Below are 20,484 nucleotides of genomic sequence, written 5' to 3' on the forward strand. Positions count from 1 at the left end.
CTGTGGTGGAGTTGTTTGACGAGGTGAAGGTGGGTAGTCACTTGTGACAGCGAATGTGCCTGCTTGTGATTGTGCAACTCCATGACCAAAGTGTGCTGAGTGGGGTTCAGATGCGTGAAGAAGATACTCAAATCTTCCACAAAGAAATTCCCAATCGATTTCATCTTGAGGAAATCAGTATGCAAGATTACAAAAGCATGTGTAAAACTGATCAACGAATTCATCGGGTGCTTTTTGTAATTTCAAAATTTCTTGATCAAGTGCTTCATGGTAAAAGTGGTTGAAAGAACGGTCTATCTCTGTGACCAGATGAACAAGAGAATGAATAGTTTTTTCGAGCACTGTGGCACACCAGTGCATTAGGTGCCCTTGAAGCATGTAGATGAACAACGCGCAACTCATGTATTTCTCAAATAATCCATGTCTTTCGCATGAGCCTATAATGCCGAATGTGAGCCTAACCAAGGTTGCTTAACCTCCACCCTCATATGTTTCATGAGACAATTTATCCGAGAGCTCTTTGATATAATGAAATCGTTTCCATAAGACATACATTTCGGAAGAGAAATTTGGTAGTTAGTCATGATAGATGTGTAGAGATTCAAAACATATGTGAGGAATCAAATTGTCATCTGGCCCTCCTTCTAGTGCCAAAATGTTGATGGTGTTGGACTCGCCAACATGTTAGGGGATCTCCTAGGTAAGAAGTCCCAATTAGACCTCAGACCGTTTGGTGTAGGAGTCCCAACAGTGGGTCGTATAGCAATGCCTTGACCACGATTTCACACAGAGGCAAGTAAGATAACTCTGTTGGTAGCAAGGGTGTGACTGCTACAGTGAGTCAAGGAAGGTGCATGAGAGGTTCTAACATAGGTGGGTTGAGGTGAGTGCATCCCTTGGAAACCTGTAATAGTACTCAGATGGGAAGGGAACACATCAGCGAAGATACATCACAAGCTAGAAAGCAAGTCAGCTAGCAATCCAAAGTGATGGTTAAACCAATCAACACATTTCAAAAAGATTCATACATACTCATATAGAAAAATCCATACATGCATGCATAAGAAAGCAAATACATATGCCATTTAGAGTAAACAAGACAACTGGAATACAATACAACATATGCATGAAACGTGATGGCTCTTATTATATAAAGAAGTATAAGTTCTAGTCATACAATACATCCATGTACACCCGCTAGCCCAATAGTGGAACGTGACAGCCACATCCACCTGCTCCTCCAAAGAGACGAAATCGCTCCGTGCAGCGGAGAAGCCAAGGCATGTTACAATACTGTCCAAGCTCTCTCCAAGATAGTCTTAACGGAAGCTTGGCTGACCAAAAGCCCTTACAATGAGTTATGAGGGACTATTTATAGCAAAGGGTGGGGTGACCCTTGACATTCCCCTTTGTGATAGTTCAACTACCCTCATGACTCTTCACCTACTCTATGACTGTTACATCCGACTATTGACACTTGACATGATGTTACATTACAATGCACATGTAATGATGTGAGACAACATGGCTTGAGAAAGCCATGCAAGACATCACTGACACTCGGCTCATTGTGATGAGACCAACTGTTTGACATGCTTGTGATGGCGAAGGTGGTGAGTTTATGCCAAGCTTGGTCATCCGTGATGGTGTCCATGCACCCCATGGTGACGTCTTGCTGAAGTGAACTCTTGCCTCCGATGCAACTGGTGCATTGGTTCGGCTCCTTCATCTGACTCATCTTATGACATGCGCATGGTCTTCTTGGGTGCAGCTAAATCGGCAACACACTGATGCATAGTGTCCGTGCTGGTCTTCAAGGGTGTGCTAATGGTCATGCACATCAACTTGCTGAAGTACATGTTGAGCTCCAGTTGGACTTGCTTCTTGTCTTCCCCTTGGTGAGTGTTAGCGCTTGAAATTTCACCTCAGGCTGAGAAAGGTAAACCTCAAGGCAACATCAAACCACTTAGCCTCGTAGCTAGCCCTACGGGGCAGGAGAGGGCTCTCTCCGGTCTATCTCGATAAAGATCTTCAATGGGCGAGATAACCAATAGGGTAACACTGATTTTAGGCTAGTAAACTGATCAAAAGGGTTGATTTGGGATTTTTAGGGTTTTTGGTGGAAAATTGGGGAAATGGCAATTTTAGGTGCGGGGATTGGACACAGTTTTCACAGGGGGTTCTTTGGGGCGAGGTAGGAAACAGTATTGATGCCTTTAATAGAGATGGATGGATGAGAATGGCCGGTGAGGAGTTAAAGAGAGCAAGCAATAACCTTGAATTCCCTTTAAACAGTCGAAAACATTGATATTAAGCAAACTTAAAAGCAGAGCATGACAGTCATGAGTTCTACTTTAACACTTCATTTGCCTAATGTGCAGAAGGAAAAGTAAGGAAATGATTCACATAACACACTTACAACTACAAAGAGAAACACACCATCAATAAATGTGACCGCAAGAATCCCAAAAAGGACTGCAAAACCCTGGTCTTCCTTTGCCAAAAATTGCAGAGATACAGTGAGTAATACAATAAGAGCTTCTCCCTCAAGAGTCCAACCATGAAAATGAGCAAGAGAGTACATAATATAGATCATCTAACATCTTTCCTTGCCTCTAGGGGTCGAGCTCTCTATCCTAGGAGCTGTTTCAACCAATTCTAAACTAAGCACTGAAAACTAGGCAGTCAAAACAACTTGCCTCTATAAACTAGGAAACCAATTCATTCATTTAATTTTCACCTATCTCATGAATGAATCTTCCAGAAGAGATACATAAGTGTAAAAGTGTCATAAATTTACATCATTTACAACAAGAAGGATAAAAATCAACTCCAAAAAGTCAAACACAGTCAAAACTGCGTTTTGCTGAGCTGTAGGCTGAAATCCTGAGCAATTTGCCTGACGGGTCACGCGCCTTTGAGAGCACTTTTGGGGCAATTTCAGGTGTCCAAATGAGGCAAGAGTAGGCTTGTTGGAAATTTCTATGAATCTACTTTCCAACCCAACTGGAATTTCTGAATTTGGTTGTCATTTGCCCCTCCAAAATTGCAATCTCCCAAGACTGCTTTCTGTGTGTCAAAAATGTGGTAGAAAGTCATTTTTTGCTTGTTTTTTGACTTTCAGGAGGCCCAAAACTTCATAAAATCTCTTGGCAATGGGTGAGCATGTGTAAATTTTCATGCCAAATCCAGAAATGCTGAGTTTTTTGAAAATAGAGTTGCCAAGTGAAAGGGTCGCGCGGGGGGTGAGACCTGTCAAGCGGAAAAACCTGTTTTTTGCCTTAAAAACCAAAAATCACCCAAAATGCTCAAAATTTCTTGGAATTTGTGCTGGGGCTGAGCTATTTAGTGCCATGCTCCTTCAAGGAAGCCTCAGCCAAGATGTGGAGGGGATCGGGCCTTTTTCTCCGTTTTTGTGCTTTGACCAACCGCCTTTGGAGCACCTTCATCTTTGCCTTGCACACGTGCATCTGTGCCCAATAATGATTCTTCATGTTTCTCAGCAATTTCTTATCTTGGTTGGCCTTAGCCAACAGCCTCTCTAAATGAGCATTGAGCCGGATAAGCATAGCCTCTCGCTCAACTGGCACTAAATCACCGGGTCTTCTTCGATTCAAGTTGCGGTCACTACGAATCCTCCACAACTCATCAAGAGTTTGCTCATCCTCCAACTGCTTGTTGCGCTGTTCTAGATATGAGATTGTCCATTGTGACCCTTCTAATCTCTTCTGCAATGCATCATTTTCAGCTCTAAGGTGCTGAATGATCTCCTTTGACTCTAGGCTAGGAGAACTGACATCAAGATCAACAAGCTCTATATCTGGAACACCTGATGGCCCCTCATCAATCCTGGGCTGTTTGCCCCTCTCTGATACCTGTGCTACTGTCAGAGACGAGGCCCCTTCCACCTGGTGTGGAGATAACACTCTTGGTGCTGATGAAGAAGGCGAGACCCCTTCCACCTGGTGTGGAGAAAATACTCGCCTAGCTGCTGCAAATAAGGCCCTGTGGCCTCTCCGATAAGTGACCAATGGAGAAGAGCTGACATGGCTAGTCCCGGGGATATCATGCTGCTGTGATGGTCCTCTCTCCTCATGAACAATCTCCGGATGTGGTGGTGGTGCTGTAAAGAACTCATGAGAGATGAACTCCTCCCATGTGATGCCCTGCTGAGCCAACTGATGTCTAACCACAAGCTGAATCAAACCGTAATGATAGAGGCTCCTATACTGCTGTGCTGGGCTCTTCCTCTGCATCAAGGGCACCATCCTCTCAATGTTCTGGCACATGAAAATAGGGATGTTCATCATCCGTACCCGTGTGAAATTCATCATCAGGCGAATATGGTACGAATATATCTGTGAAAATCTGCCCTCACAGGTGAAAAAGAGCATGATAAGCCTCATCATGGGAGCATACTCACTCCTCAAAAATCTGAAGGGAAATACACCCGTCAAATGTCTCATGAATGCAGGTCTAATGAAAGGCTCAAACTGAACACTGTCCAGCATCCTGCGCTTGTTCCACACCTCTCCGACATTCAGTATCCCTGTGGCTTGAGCAATCATCTCGGGTGTCAATGTAAAATCCACCCCAGCAAGGTTCACATGTCCATCATGCAAATGCAAAACAAATAAGCGAGCCAACTCCCTGTGATGCTGAATCCGAGAGATCCTCTCGCAAAACTCATAACAAGACATATAACGGAAACATGATACTGCCATTGGACAAGCCTGCAAATCGGTCAAAGAGGTGGGCTCCTCTCTCCTATGATGACTGCCCTTTCCACCCTTGTGAGGCCTCCTCTGTTCCTCAAACTCTGAAGCTGATGCATGGTCATCACTTTGCTCATAATTGGTTTCGGTTTCTGACATTGTTTTAGGAGCAAAGTGGCTGAAATGTACTGCTGTTTCTGCTTTGCAAACTGCTGATTAAAATGCTTGCACAATTTAGCAATTTGTGGCTCCTTGGAAAATTTGTTGGCGGTTTTGCAGAGAGAGCGCTGATGGGTCGCGCGCCTCACCCAACGGGTCGCGCGCCTATGACGGGTCACGCGCGTTGTAAATTAACACTAGCGGAGGGTGCCTGATGGGTCACGCGCCTGGTTCGACGGGTCGCGCGCCTTCCCAACTCACAAACTTCACTCAAACTCTCTTGCAATCAGTTGCTCTATCACTTGGATGCATAATGAGGCTTGATAGAGGGAGATTAGGGCTTTTATAGCCTTGTTTGAATTAATTTCATATCATAACCCACTTTATAATGTTTTTTCCATGACACTTTATAAACTTGACTTTTTGGTTTCCTTTTGTCCTGAAACTGATTGATTTGATGCTTTTCTTTGATAATTTTTGCAGGGATAGGCTCTGAGGGATCTTGGCAAGGGAGCCAGGGTTATATGGTGTCCTTTGAATCATTTTGAATTTTTTACAATTTTCACAAAATTTTTGAGAAATGACTTTGGCTTTAAAAATAGGGTTTTTAAATCCAAGGTGAAAATTAACTGTACAAGATAGAATCTTTTGAAAAAATACTTTAAAAATCATCCCTCTGGCTTGCTAGGTACTTATTGACCTTCAGAGACATGAGCTTGAAGACAAACTTGACCAAAAACCCTAGACCTAAAAATTTGATCTCAAGACAATAGACAAGTAACCTTGACAAAGTTTAATGACTGAAACAAGCTGATACAGCAGTGCCCAGAGGGGGACAAAGACACCAGCTCCTCCATCAGGGTTATGGCATGCCTAACGGAATGCAAAGAATGACACTGATGAGACACCTACTTATGCAAATGCAAAGAGCTTTGATCGCTGATGGAGGGCTACTAGACCGACTCTAACAGTGAGTGTGATGAATGGGTTGGATCGCATGTGTGTGCACAATGACATGCATGCTGCTGAGTCCCTTGCATGTGATCAACAACACTACTCAACATGTCTGCTCTATGCCAGCTGCTAGGATAGATCTATAACTTGTGCAGGCGCAGTTTCATCTGTGAGTGCATGTTGCGCCCAATGTTGTTCCTGTTCTTGCTGTAACTCATTCGTCTGTTTGTGCAACTTCATGTTCTTCCTTGAATTGCTGCTTCAGCACATACAACTCATTCTTTGTTCCATTATCTGTCTTCGCGCGATCTTCATGTTGCGTCGTCACCTCATATCCTGAGTCTCCAAGGATGCTTTCATCATTAGTGGATTTGCTTGATCTTGCAACTTTGTTCTGCCTTTGTGTTTTCAACAACCTTCCTCTTGCATTCGTTGCATTCATTGCATTTGTTGCATTCAGTATGCTGCCATCAGTTGTTGTTCGTGATGCTGCTCATTGTGATGCTGATGTTGTCATATCTTGATGTCCTTGTCTACGAACAACTTGATATCTTTGTGAGTAGGCAAGCTGAAAGACATTTGTTTGACTGCATCTCTAGGTGTGATCTAAATGGTGTCTTGGACTCTTCTCTTATTGGAAACCATTGTACCTGCACTACTGAGAGGCAGATGAACACTTGAAATACTTGGAGACATGGCATCACTCATGGCAAGTAATCTGTCAGTCGAAAATTAAAATGAACTTGAGAACTGACTTGCAACATACCTGTGTGACTAATCATGAAGTTTGCGTAATTTTGGCCGGGAGGTCAGGAGACTGACTGACTGCTGGAACTGCGCAATGCACAATCCAGTATGGCTACTGACTGTTGGGATTGTGCAATGCGCAATCTCAACTAGCAATGGCTGCAAGCTCAGTGACTGCATTGCACAATTTTTTGGGCCAACAGTCACTTGTCCCTCAGAAATGAGCAAATCAGTCCTAGAGGACAGTGCCTGGTCAGAAATGCGCATTTCTAGAGAGGAAGACAGAGCCTTCCTTCCCCAAATTGTGCAATGCTGGCTCAGTGAAGGCAGAGTCCGAACCGAGATTACCCAGATTCACTAATGGGAAACTGAACGTGAATGTGAATACAAATGCATGGCAATACTGAGTGTAAGCATGCGTGAATGATCGTGCATGAAAATGATGAATGGAAGATTCAGAAAATGGAACAACATGCATGTGGGTGAGGCGAGTCACCGAATCAGCGACCGTTCGTGAAAAACAGTTTCATGCATGCGACAATAGTGAGATAGCAACAAAAACTAAAATGGTGCTAGTACAAGCTAGTATGTATCTAAATGATTGCAAGTGCTGAAATCAAGCAGAGAGCATTCATACGAAGCAAAACACAAAAAGCGCCAGCAATGCAACACAAGACATGGAAGGCGAGCTTACCCCAAGACAAATGCGTTGAATGAGCTGGCAGCTCCTAGATGTGATGTGGGATGGCAGAGCTGCAAAATTGATGTGAGGAATGAGCTTTGCAGCATCCGGTTGATGAGTTTTGATAAAATCAAGGCTGTGATGCACATACCACAAATCTAGGGAAAGCGACACTTGGTGGGAGGTTTCTAAAGTGATCCTCGCATGTAACCTCCAACTGCCCAAAAATAGATCCCTGAAACAAGGGATGCCTTTGCATGTTGCCTTGGGAGAAGCAACACATGCATGCAAGTCTATTTTTCTCAGCCCCGGAGGGAACTGGTCAACTTGGCTGCTCACATAAGAGGTTGTTTGACTACTGGGAGAAAATGAAAATTTTTGGCTGGGAGCTGGGCTGGTTGCACAGGCTATTTGCGCAATTTCTAGGAAGAGCAGCTGACTGCTGCCCAAATTTGCGTAAATTCTGGGCTAAGTAGCCCTGCTGGGGAAAATTGCGCAATTTCCACTATGAGTGCTGACTGCCAGAATTGTGCAATTCTGGAGCCCAATAGGCTGCCAATTAGGATTGCGCAATTTCTGGAGGGAAGGCCAGTTGACCTCTAGGATTGTGCAATTTCTTGGGGGAGCTACTCAGCCTGCAGTTGGACCAAGTCCGGGTGATTAGCCTGTGAGGGGAATGCATCAAGCCATGATCGACAGGTTGCCTTTGTGCAAGCAAAACACTGAAGCTTTTGAACTTGACGAAGCAAGACAAGGTGCTGTGAAGTTTGGAAGAGAGGCTCCAAAATGAAGCTAAGGAAAAATTTTGGAGGGTGGCTGTAGCCGCTACTACATGGCCAAACAGGTGACATGAGTAACAATAACCATAAAAATCATGATTATACCTGAAGGCCAATCTCTGTGACTCTTGATATTGCTGGAATTTATACTGATGTAGTCTATATGATTTGCTCTAGCAATTTGCTGCAATATGCCCAAACTTGTGACAATTTTAATATTCTAAATTAGCACAAAAGGACTTTGATTCCTTTGAAATCTTACATATCTGTCACGACTATCTCTAGGAGCAAAAGGTCTTCTGAATGTAGGCGTTCCTTGATATTTTCTTCTTCGCTGCTGGTTGTGTTGCTTGATCTACTTCTAGTTCTTTTGTTTGCTATTCGGTTGATGTATCTGCTTCTTGTTTCCTTGGATCTCACTTTTGTTGTTGGTATTATTTGCTACAGGTTTCTTGGGTTCTTCTTTGTTATTTTTGTCTGCATGCAAACTATACTCACCCTTTTGAAATCCAAGACCAAATTTATCCATGGTGATCTTTGGATCTCAAGATAATGATCCAAGGCTATTGTTCTCTTCTCCATCTTTCATTGCTTTCTCAAGGAAACCACTTCTGCTTCCAATTTTTCAACTTGTTCTACTTTCACTTGATATTGCTTCCACATACCTTCCTCAACTTTCTCAAATTCAACCATTCTGACTTTTAAGCTCACATTCTTTTCCTTGAGCTTGGCCTCCTTATCATTGCAGATATGCAATAATTTTTCTTAATCCTTGCATGCATATTTAAGTCTAGAAATCTCAGATCTAAGACTCTTAATAACATTCCCATCTTCATCAAAATCTGAATCCTCAAAATTATAACTCAAAAGGAAATCATTAACCATTATACATTTGGATTCATTTTGCTGCAATACCTTTGGTTCTTGATCTTCTGATTTCTGCACATCATTTGTTGAATCGGTTGCATTAGGAAGATGAGATTATCTTGGTTGAGATTCCTTATTTTGAAGGCTATTATTTTTCTGAAATTATTTCCTCTCACTCTTTCCCATTCAAAAAAAAAACCAATTTCTGCCATCAAACCCTAGATCTACTCTCCAGTGATAAAGCTGCAACTAAGAGCCCCGCTCTAATACCAATTGTTGGAAACCTTTCAGCACTACTGTTAAAGGGGGTGAATCATAGTGTGAGATAAAAAAAAAAAACCAATTTCTGCCAACAAACCCTAGATCTACTCTCCAGTGATAAAGCTGCAACTAAGAGCCCCGCTCTGATACCAATTGTTGGAAAGCTTTGAGCACTACAAAGAGGGGGTCTGAATCACTGTGTGAGATAAAAAAAAAAAAAAAAAAAAAAAAAAAAAAAAACCAATTTCTGCCAACAAATCCTAGATCTACTCTCTAGTGATAAAGCTGCAACTAAGAGCCCCACTTTGATACCAATTGTTGGAAACCTTTGAGCACTACTGGGGGGGGGTGAATCATAGTGTGAGATAAAAAAAAAAGAGCCCCGCTCTCATACCAATTGTTGGGAACCTTTGAGCACTACTGAGAGGGGGGGTGAATCATAGTGTGAGATATATATGATTATTTGATACAGGTTTCTTGGGTTCTTCTTTGTTATTTTTGTCTGCATGCAGGCTATACTCACCCTTTTGAAATCCAAGACCAAATTTATCCATGGTGATATTTGGATCTCAAGAAAATGATCCAAACCAATTTCTGCCAACAAACACTAGATATACTCTCTAGTGATAAATTTGCAACTAAGAGCCCCACTCTAATACCAATTGCTGGAAACCTTTGAGCACTAGCAATCAATTCAAGCAAGGATTATGTAAGGTGTTTTTCATAATCCACACTTAAGATACACAAACCATATCAAACTAATTGAATTTAATATAATGTTAGATATTATATACTGAATATTTCATAGTATTAATTGGAAACACAGATATGTAATATTTTTTATGGAATCCTCATGCACGATTAAGGAAAGATTTTACCATCACCCTAGCTACATGTAGGATTTATATGCTAATTATGGACATCACTATATTTGTTATGTAAAATCTTAAGACCATAATTTCTACTACACAAGTTTGAGATGACATGAATTTATTATTTATTTTCTCTAACTCCTCTAAAGCAAGCACATGCATTACCATTGGCCCTTTGTATTTTATTGTCCTCCTATTGTGAAGGTGGAGGTGAAGGTGAAGGTTTTATGGGCAATGAAGAACGATGTCTTGTGAGGGAAGTAGGGGCCATAACTATGGTGTTATGTTGACTCTTCTTCCTTTTTTAATTTTTCTATTTATGACCTTAGGAAAATGTTTAATAATCCTAGGGTTTAGTAAAAGTGCGTGTGAAAATATGGTGGCAAGCACCTTTGATGTATATTTAACTTTGAGTGTTCCTACTACTTGATTTTAAAACTGAATTTGGCTTTTGTTGAGTAGAAGAATTCAAGGGGGTGAGCTAGTTCTATATTGTTAAACTTATGGTTGCGTCAATGGATTACTAGATGATTATTCATGTGTGCTAAACTTAGATGATCAAATATTGCTATGAAACACAGTTTTGAATGTCTATAGAAGCTACAATCAACAATCAATCAACATTGTTTGCTTATTAATATGATCATGGATTCTAACCAATTGTTCCTTATGTAAATTTTTCATATATATATATTAAAGTGATATATAATGGAAGTGAAATTAATAAATTAGTACCTCAACTAACATTATCCACTAGTGGCCAGGTGCATGTGCAGTTCTTATGGCCATTATTTTAGCATCATTATTCATAATTCACTCTTCAATTTTGAAATCCAAAGAAATAACATGTTATAAAGGCATCCACTTGGTGTTAGGTGCATGTGTAGTTCTTACAACTATTGTATGAGTAGCATAGTTCATTATTCAGTTATGAGACCCAAAGAAATAGTGTGTTACAAATACCTTTCAAGATGTAGTTTATAAATAAGCATAACTAGGGGAGGTAGCTACAACTAACTCTACCTCATCTCCAGTGATTGTTATGCATTTCAAATATTATTGTTACTTATCTATGGAAGAATAGAATATACAAAAAGTGGTGAATAATAATGCATCTATCAAAGGTAGTGATAGCAAATGCACCTATCAAAGAGGATACAGGCCTTTGAAAAAACACATATCTCCTTGCTTTATTATAGATTATACACATTAGGATAATAGATGAGGCATTTGTCAGTCTTAATAAGGCCTTGACATAGGTGGTGTTCTTAAGACATTAGCTAATGCAAGGGTTTTCAAATAAAATAATAATTTGTTAAACTAGTCATATTACTTCAATAAAAATTTAGTAAAGTTAAATTAAAACTTAAAGTAACTTATCTAAGAATGAAAAATTGTTGGGTCAAAGTTTGGCAAGAAAGTTAATTTGAAACAAAAAATTTAAAGTTATCTAAGAATGATAATAAAAAAAACATATCAAAGCTCCACAATAAGATTTCAAATTTGTTAATTAACAAGTGCTACATAGTAGCTTCTCCCTCCCGCTTAGTTTAAACATAGTTACACTAAAGTAAAAATATTGAATTCAAGTTATTGTTAAGGTTTGTAATCTAGTGATGCAGGAGCATCTGGCTGACAGGACAAAGACAAAATAAAGGTGGAATGGTCTCTGAAGGGAACGAAGGAGTAAATTCACTGCAATGATAATGTGGTTGTTTTATTTTTTGTCTTTTATTTAATTAAGCTGTAAGAGTCAAGTAACTGAACAGTAATTAGGAACAATAGAAATGTTAATAGGAATGTTAATTATTTAGGATTAGGATTTTAAGACAGTCAATTTTTGTCCATGTGTTAATGACTAACGACAAAGAAACAGTTCGGAACAAAACTGATGTAACTACTCAAAACATAACCGACAGCAGTTGGAAAGAAACTGCTAACCATCTAACAATGGTTAAAAAGGTGGACAAAACATCATAGTTTCTTCTTCGATATTCTGGGAAATAAAGAAATTGTTTTTACAAAAATTATTCTGTGTATTCTAACCTCCACAGCGTCCCTAAACAGTTGAACTGTTATACCATATAGCACCCAGTTTCTTTTATGTGCATTGTATAGTTTCTGTGCATGATAAATTTACAGGCGTGTGGTCACATACAAGAACAAAAGCACGTTGGTCCAGGAAAGAGAACTGAGGCTGGACAGCACTCGAATGAACCCCAGGACGAGGGACTAAAGAACTTTTTCCAGTTCACGAGAAGACCCATATATAGAAATAACAAGGCCGGTCGAACACATAATTTGCAGACACTGCCAGGTATGAACCCCCCACGAATATTCACAATCCTTTACATCTAAACATATACATAAAGGAAACAAAAGAAAATCACTGCACATTCATTTCATAGATATATCAGTCGAAACAGGAACATTCAATAGTTACAGTGTCGTGTTAAAGAAAATAAATTCCTTGAAAAATATTCGGACAAGATATCACAAGGGTTTGGAAACCCACGACGCCACTACAAGGAACCAGACAGTGAAATCACAACTGTAAGTTCAACAACCAAGACTGCCACCGACGGGAACACAGCAAGCCATCGACACATCCATTCAAGAAAGGAACAAACAACAGCAACCAGAATAGAGGAATGTTGCTACCCGTGATAAACAGAGACAACCAAGCTGCCAGTGTGGAATTTTTGAATCGCCAACCAAGTCGTCGGGCTCCAATCCTTCTGAGGAATCGGACCCTGCAACCAACAGCACAGTGTCATAAACACAGGGAAAAGCATGCAAAGAGAAATAAATGTCTAACAGGCGGTAACAAAACAGAACCCCAAAGCGCTTACCTGACGTTGGCGATCCATGGCCGGAATAGCTATATCAAAGGACCCTGCTCACGAAGGAGCGAGAACGTTAGTGAGCTAAGTAAGAGAAGAGTATAAACAGCTAGCATAGAACAGAGAACCTACCTGGTGGATTGAAGAAGGTGCCAGAAGGAGTTGACACCATCACCTACAACGAACCAGAAAGGACAACCAGGAACCGGAGCTGGAGAACGAACATCTGGAGCAGTCTAGTCGACAGTCGAATGCAGTGACAAAAAGAACAAAACCACAAACATTCATACATTCATTTACAAGAAGTACAAAAACTCAAACGCAGACCATGGATAACCAGTAACCTGCCAAAAACAAGAACAGAGCAAGTAAGAATAGACCTTACCGGACCAGCATTGTAAGCAAACGAGGAGGGAAACGTCCGGTCAGTATTCCGAGTAGGGGAACGAGCAGCATAAACCCAGGTCGGAACCTCCAAAAGACATCGAATATGCAGAGCTTACAGAACCCAACGAAGACACAAGCCAAATGACCATAGCGAGGGTTTGATTGCTCATACCTAGGCGGAACGTGAAGACTAAGGGAGGATAGTTGGCAGTTAACGGGAGACGGAGGTACCAATCACCGGTGCCAGTACAGGGAATAATTGAAGCGACCATAAATCCAATTGTCGGCGAATCAACTCGTATACCAAATAATCTGCAATTCATTATTGCAAGTTACCACGTAATTCTCGTGTAGGCATCGGTGTGAGCGGTCACGTGGGCTGAGCTCATCAAGTGGTATTAGAGCCGATTGTTGAAGAAATCAGGATATGGAGGTTCAAAGACGAGGACGTGGAAGAGGTGTGCGCAGGGCAGCAGATGAGGGCTTGAGGGGAGAATTAAGGGCCCTTACTGCTCGTTTAGAAGCAGTGGAGGCAGGTAGGAGAAGAGACCCAGAACTTGGAGATGACAACGAAGATGAGGCAGTAACTGCTACAAATGGATCAGATGAAGAGACCCCAGAATTAAGACTATTGAGGTCGGTATTGCTAGCCAGCAGCAAACCCAAACTTGAGATTCCTAATTATGACGGAATTCTGTCCACAGATGTTTTGCTGGACTGGGTAAGTGAGTTAGATAAGTATTTTGAAAATGAAGAGATCAGTGAGGACAAAAGAGTCAGATTTGTTGCAACTAAGTTAAAGGGACACACCGCTTTGTGGTGGGATAGTGTCCAAGCGGACAGGAGAAGAATGAACAAGCTACCGATAAGGAAGTGGTCAAGGATGGTGGCAAAACTAAAAGGCAGATTTCTGCCTAAAGATTATCAGGTCGAGCTTTACCGACGGGTGCAGAATTTAAGACAGAAGGGTATGACCGTAAAGGAATATACGGAGGAGTTTTATCGAGTAAACCTGAGGGCTGGTTATACTGATGATACTCCAGAGAAGACAGCGAGATATGTGAATGGTTTGAGGATGGAAATACTGGATGAGATCAGTATTCTCTCTCCGCGGAATATAGAAGAAGCCTTTCAGAGTGTTGTAAAGGCTGAGGAAAAAATTAATAGAAAACAGAATAACAGGAGAGGACGAGGAAATGGCAGAGGACGAGGACAGTCCTATGGTAGAGGAAGAACTGCCACTAACAGTGAGGAAGGCAGCAGCTCCAGAGCTTCAGGAACAACAGAGAAGGGGGATAGCACGAGAGGAGGACGGCCATATCAGCGAGGAAGAGGAAATGGTCGAGGAAGGGGAGCCAATGTCCAGTGCTACAGGTGCCACAAGTGGGGGCACAGATCCTATGAATGCCCGGAAGCTGAGCATGCTGGCTAGAGGGGAACATTTGTCGCACAGCCTGAGGAAGCTGAAGCACCACCTCGGGAGGTGGGAAATGTGGCGGAAATAGGAGAAGCGTTGGTTTTAAATAAAGTATTGTTGAAGCTAGCCAAGGAGACGGTTGAGAAAACACAACGAAAGGCACTGTTCCGAACAGTTTGCAAATCACATGGAAAGTGTTGTAAATTGATCATAGATAGTGGGAGTACAGACAATTTGGTTGCCACCGAGATGGTGGAGAAGCTGGGATTGAAGCGGCTTAAGCATCCCACACCCTACAAGGTGTCGTGGCTACAGAAAGGCCACTAGCTATTAGTTGATGAACAGTGCGAGGTTGAATTTCACATTGGCAAATACCAAGACAAGGTTGTTTGTGATATCATGCCAATGGATGTGTGCCATATACTGCTAGGAAGACCGTGGCAGTATGATCGAAAGGTGATGCACGATGGAAAGACGAATTGCTATAAATTTATGAAAGATGGCGTCAAGCATACACTTGTACCCATCAGAGAAGAGGATACAACAGAAGCCAGTGGAACAAAGGCATTATTGGTGGGAGGAAAGCAGTTTATTAAACAGATTGAGGAAAACGAAGTGAATTATGCGGTCGTGAGGAAAACTAAGACTGTGTTGCTGAACACAGAAATGTCTGAATTGCCTACAGAGATTCAGAAGATGTTAGAAGAATTTAAAGACATCGTAGTTGATGACTTACCAGACAAGTTGCCTCCCAAAAGGAGCATCAGCCATCATATCGATTTCATACCCGGAGCAAGCCTACCAAATAAAGTAGCGTATTGAATGAGCCTGAAAGATAATGAAGAGATTCATAAAAAGGTACAAGAGCTGCTGGATAAGGGGCTGATCAGAGAAATCTTGAGCCCTTGTGCGGTACCAACAGTACTCGCACCTAAGAAGGGTGGAGAATGGCGGATGTGTACGGATTCACGAGCTATTAATAAAATCACCATTCGGTACAGGTTTCCCTTACCCAGAATGGACGATATGATGGATTGTCTCAGCGGGGCAGCTTATTTCACGAAGATTGATCTGAAGAGTGGATATCATCATATCAGGATCAGAGAGGGAGATGAGTGGAAAACAGCCTTCAAAACCAATGAAGGGTTGTACGAGTGGCTAGTCATGCCGTTCGGTTTGAGCAATGCTCCTAGTACTTTTATGAGGTTGATGAATGAGATGTTAAAAGAATTTATTGGCAAGTTTGTGATAGTCTATCTCGACGATATTTTGATTTTCAGCAGAACGAAGGGAGAGCACCTTCAGCATGTTCGAAGAGTGCTAGAGAAGTTGCAGCAGAACAAACTGCTGATAAACTTTAAAAAGTGTACTTTCCTGCAGAAGGAACTGGTTTATTTGGGGTTTGTAGTCGCAGAAAATGAATTGAAGATGGATCCAGAAAAGATCGCAGCAATCATCAACTGGCCGTCACCAAAGAGCTTGTTTGAGGTACGTAGCTTTCACGGATTGGCGAGTTTTTATCGAAAGTTTATTAGAAATTTCAGTGAAATCTGCGCACCAATGCTAGACACCATCAAAAAGGCCAGTCAACCTTTTTGTTGGACCAGAGCAGCGGAAGACAGCTTTCAGCTTTTGAAGCGGAAGATTACAGAGAGGCCAATTTTAAGGCTGCCAGATTTTAACAAGCTTTTCCAGGTACGATGTGATGCAAGTGGGACAACTATTGGCGCTGTGCTCAATCAGGAAGATAGACCAGTGGCATTCTTTAGTGAGAAATTGAATGAAAGCAGGCAGAAATACTCCTCATATGACAAGGAATTTTATGCCGTGGTAAAGCATTGGAGACACAACCTGCTGGGCAATGAGTTTGTGTTATTCTCTAATAATTCAGCGCTGCAATATGTAATGCAACAACACAAATTAAACCATAAACACGCCAAATGGGTAGAATATCTGCAGAGTTTCACTTTCGTGCTAAAACACATCAGTGGGAAAGCCAATAAAGTGGCAGATGCCTTGAGCAGAAGAGCTTTTCTCTTATAGGAAAGTACAATATAGGTGATGGGATTCGAACATCTAAAAGATTTGTATCAGGCGGACACGGACTTCGAGGAAGCCTTTGAAGCCTGCCAAAATTTTGTGCTGAGAAATACAAGTCCATGGTTGGACTACAATTTGCAGGAAGGACTATTATTCAGAGGTGGACAATTGTGTATCCCGGACTGTTCGATGAGGGAAAATATCATACGGGAGAAACATAGTGGGGGTCTAGCCGGTCATTTCGGCATAGACAAAACTTTGGAGCAGCTCGGACATTTTTATTACTGGCCTAGAATGCGCAGGGATGTACAACGGTATGTGAACCGGTGTAAAGTATGCCAGCTAGCAAAGGGACACAGCCAAAATATTGGACTTTACACACCACTACCTGTTCCAAGCAGGCCATGGGACTCAGTCAGCATTGACTTTGTCTTAGGACTACCTAGAACGCAGCGAGGGTACGATTCAGTGATGGTGGTGGTAGACAGGTTTTCAAAGATGGCGCATTTCATCCCTTGCCGAAAAACTAGTGATGCCACGTATGTAGCTCACCTGTTTTTCACAGAGATTGTTAGACTGCACGGCCTACCCAGATCTATTGTTTCTGACAGGGACGTAAAATTCACAGGACACTTTTGGCGTACCCTATGGAAAAAGTTGGGCATGCAATTGAATTTCAGTTCTGCGTATCACCCGCAAACTGATGGACAAAAGGAAGTAGTGAACAGGAGTTTGGGAAATTTATTACAAAGTTTGACTGGGGAAAATTCACGGTTATGGGATCGTGCTCTCGCTCAGGCGGAATTCGCTTATAACGATTCGCCAAATCGTAGCACCGGACACAACCCATTTCAAATCTTGTACAGCATGCATCCTCGGGGGATACATGAACTGCGAGATTTGGGGAAATTGGAGCGGAGAAGTGCGGATGGCGAAGATTTTGCCGAAGCAATGAGTGAACTACATGAACGGGTAAAATTAAAGTTGCAGGACAGCGTACAGAAATATAAGCAGCAAGCAGATTCAAGGCGGAGGGAAGTCCAATTTGATGTTGGAGACGAGGTCCTTGCACACTTGCGCAAAGAACAATTTCCTAAGGGCACATATAATAAGTTGAAATTTAAAAAGATTGGTCCCTGCAAGATTTTGCGTAAGTTCTCAGCCAACGCTTATGAAATTCAGCTGCCACCTGACATAGGCATATCACCTATTTTCAATGTGGTGGACCTATTCCCATATACTGCCCACGCAGAGGACGACAGTGTGGTACGACCAGAACGGGACACCCAAGTTGAGGACAGTTCTTGGATGAGGCATATGCCTTTGGTTCAACCCCATGAGATTGAGGGAATTCTCGATACCCAGGTAGCCAAGAAGACACGCAGGAAGGAATATCTGCGATATCTCGTCAAGTGGAAAAACCGTCCAATTGAGGACAGTTCATGGCTCGACGCGGCGCAGATACAGAAGGCTGGCTATTCGGTGGAGGAGCTGATGGAATGGAGCCATGATTTTCTCTTACCCCGGGAGCCTGATGTAGGAGCATCTGGCTGACAGGACAAAGACAAAATAAAGGCGGAATGGTCTCTGAAGGGAACGAAGGAGTAAATTCACTGCAATGATAATGTGGTTGTTTTATTTTTTGTCTTTTATTTAATTAAGCTGTAAGAGTCAAGTAACTGAACAGTAATTAGGAACAATAGAAACGTTAATAGGAATGTTAATTATTTAGGATTAGGATTTTAAGACAGTCAATTTTTGTCCATGTGTTAATGACTAACGACAAAGAAACAGTTCAGAACAAAACTGATGTAACTACTCAAAACATAACAGACAGCAGTTGGAAAGAAACTGCTAACCATCTAACAGTGGTTGAAAAGGTGGACAAAACATCATAGTTTCTTCTTCGATATTCTAGGAAATAAAGAAATTGTTTTCACAAATATTATTATGTGTATTCTAACCTCCACAGTGTCCCTAAACAGTTGAACTGTTATACCATATCGCACCCAGTTTCTTTTATGTGCATTGTATAGTTTCTGTGCATGATAAATTCACAGGCGTGTGGTCACATACAAGAACAAAAGCATGTTGGCCCAGGAAAGAGAACTGAGGCTGTACAGCACTCAAATGAACCCCAGGACGAGGGACTAAAGAACTTTTTCCAGTTCACGAGAAGACCCATATATAGAAATAACAAGGCCGGTCGAACACATAATTTACGGACAGGAAATCAAATTCAAACACTGCCAGGTATGAACCCCCGACGAATATTCACAATCCTTTACATCTAAATGTATACATAAAGGAAACAAAAGAAAATCACTGCACATTCATTTCATAGATATATCAGTCGAAACAGGAACATTCAATAGTTACAGTGTCGTGTTAAAGAAAATAAATTCCTTGAAAAATATTCGGACAAGATATCACAAGGGTTTGGAAACCCACGACGCCACTACAAGGAACCAGAGAGTGAAATCACAACTGTAAGTTCAACAGCCAAGATTGCCACCAACGGGAACACAGCAAGCCATCGACACATCCATTCAAGAAAGGAACAAACAACAACAACCAGAACAGAGGAATGTTGCTACCCGTGACAAACTGAGACAACCGAGCTGCCGGGTGTGGAATTGTTTTGAATCGCCAACCAAGTCGCCGGGCTCCAATCCTTCCGAGGAATCGGACCCTGCAACCAATAGCACAGTGTCATAAACACAGGGAAAAGCATGCAAGGAGAAATAAATGTCTAACAGGTGGTAACAAAACAGAACCCCAAAGCGCTTACCTGACGTTGGCGAGTCGTGGCCGGAATAGCTGTATCAGAGGATCCTGCTCACGAAGGAGCGAGAACGTTAGTGAGCTGAGTAAGAGAAGAGTATAAACTACTAGCATAGAACAGAGAACCTACCTGGTGGATTGACGAAGGCGCCGGAAGGAGTTGACACCATCACCTGCCACGAACCAGAAAGGATAACCAGGAACCGGAGCCGGAGAACGAACATCTGGAGCAGTCTAGTCGACAGTCGAATGCAGTGACAAAAAGAACGAAACCACAAACATTCATACAGTCATTTACAAGAAGTGTAAAAACGCAAACGCAGACCGTGGATAACCAGTAACCCGCCAAAAACAAGAACAGAGCAAGTAAGAACAGACCTTACCGGACCAGCATTGTAAGCAGACGAGGAGGGAAACGTCCGGTCAGTATTCCGAGTCGGGGAACGAGCAGCATAAACCCAGGTCGAAACCTCCAGAAGACATCGAATACGCAGAGCTTACAGAACCCAACGAAGACACAAGCCAAATGACCACAACGAGGGTTTGATCGCTCATACCTAGGCGGAACGTGAAGACCGAGGGAGGACAGTTGGCAGTTAACGGGAGACGGAGGTACCAATCACCGGTGCCAGTACAGGGAATAATTGAAGCGACCATAAATCCAATTGCCGGCGAATCAACTCGTATACCAAATAATCTGCAGTTCATTATTGCAAGTTGCCACGTAATTCCCGCGTAGGCATTGGAGTGAGCGGTCACGTGGGCTGAGCTCATCATCTAGACTATGAGTGATTTGAGAAAACAAAATCCTCTGTGCCAAGTGAGTTAGCACAAAAGAGGAAATAAAATAAAAAATATATATATATAATGAATAATGGTCCAGCTAATGACACAAAATTTATCTTTACAATAATCTAGTGATAATTTATCCAAAAATACAACAATTAAGTAAGTTTAATATTTTTAACCTTTAACAA

Source organism: Pinus tabuliformis, chromosome 6, assembly GCF_031772625.1.
Source record: "Pinus tabuliformis cultivar Carrire ecotype Pingquan chromosome 6, CPIR1, whole genome shotgun sequence".
NCBI classification, from domain to species: domain Eukaryota; kingdom Viridiplantae; phylum Streptophyta; class Pinopsida; order Pinales; family Pinaceae; genus Pinus; species Pinus tabuliformis.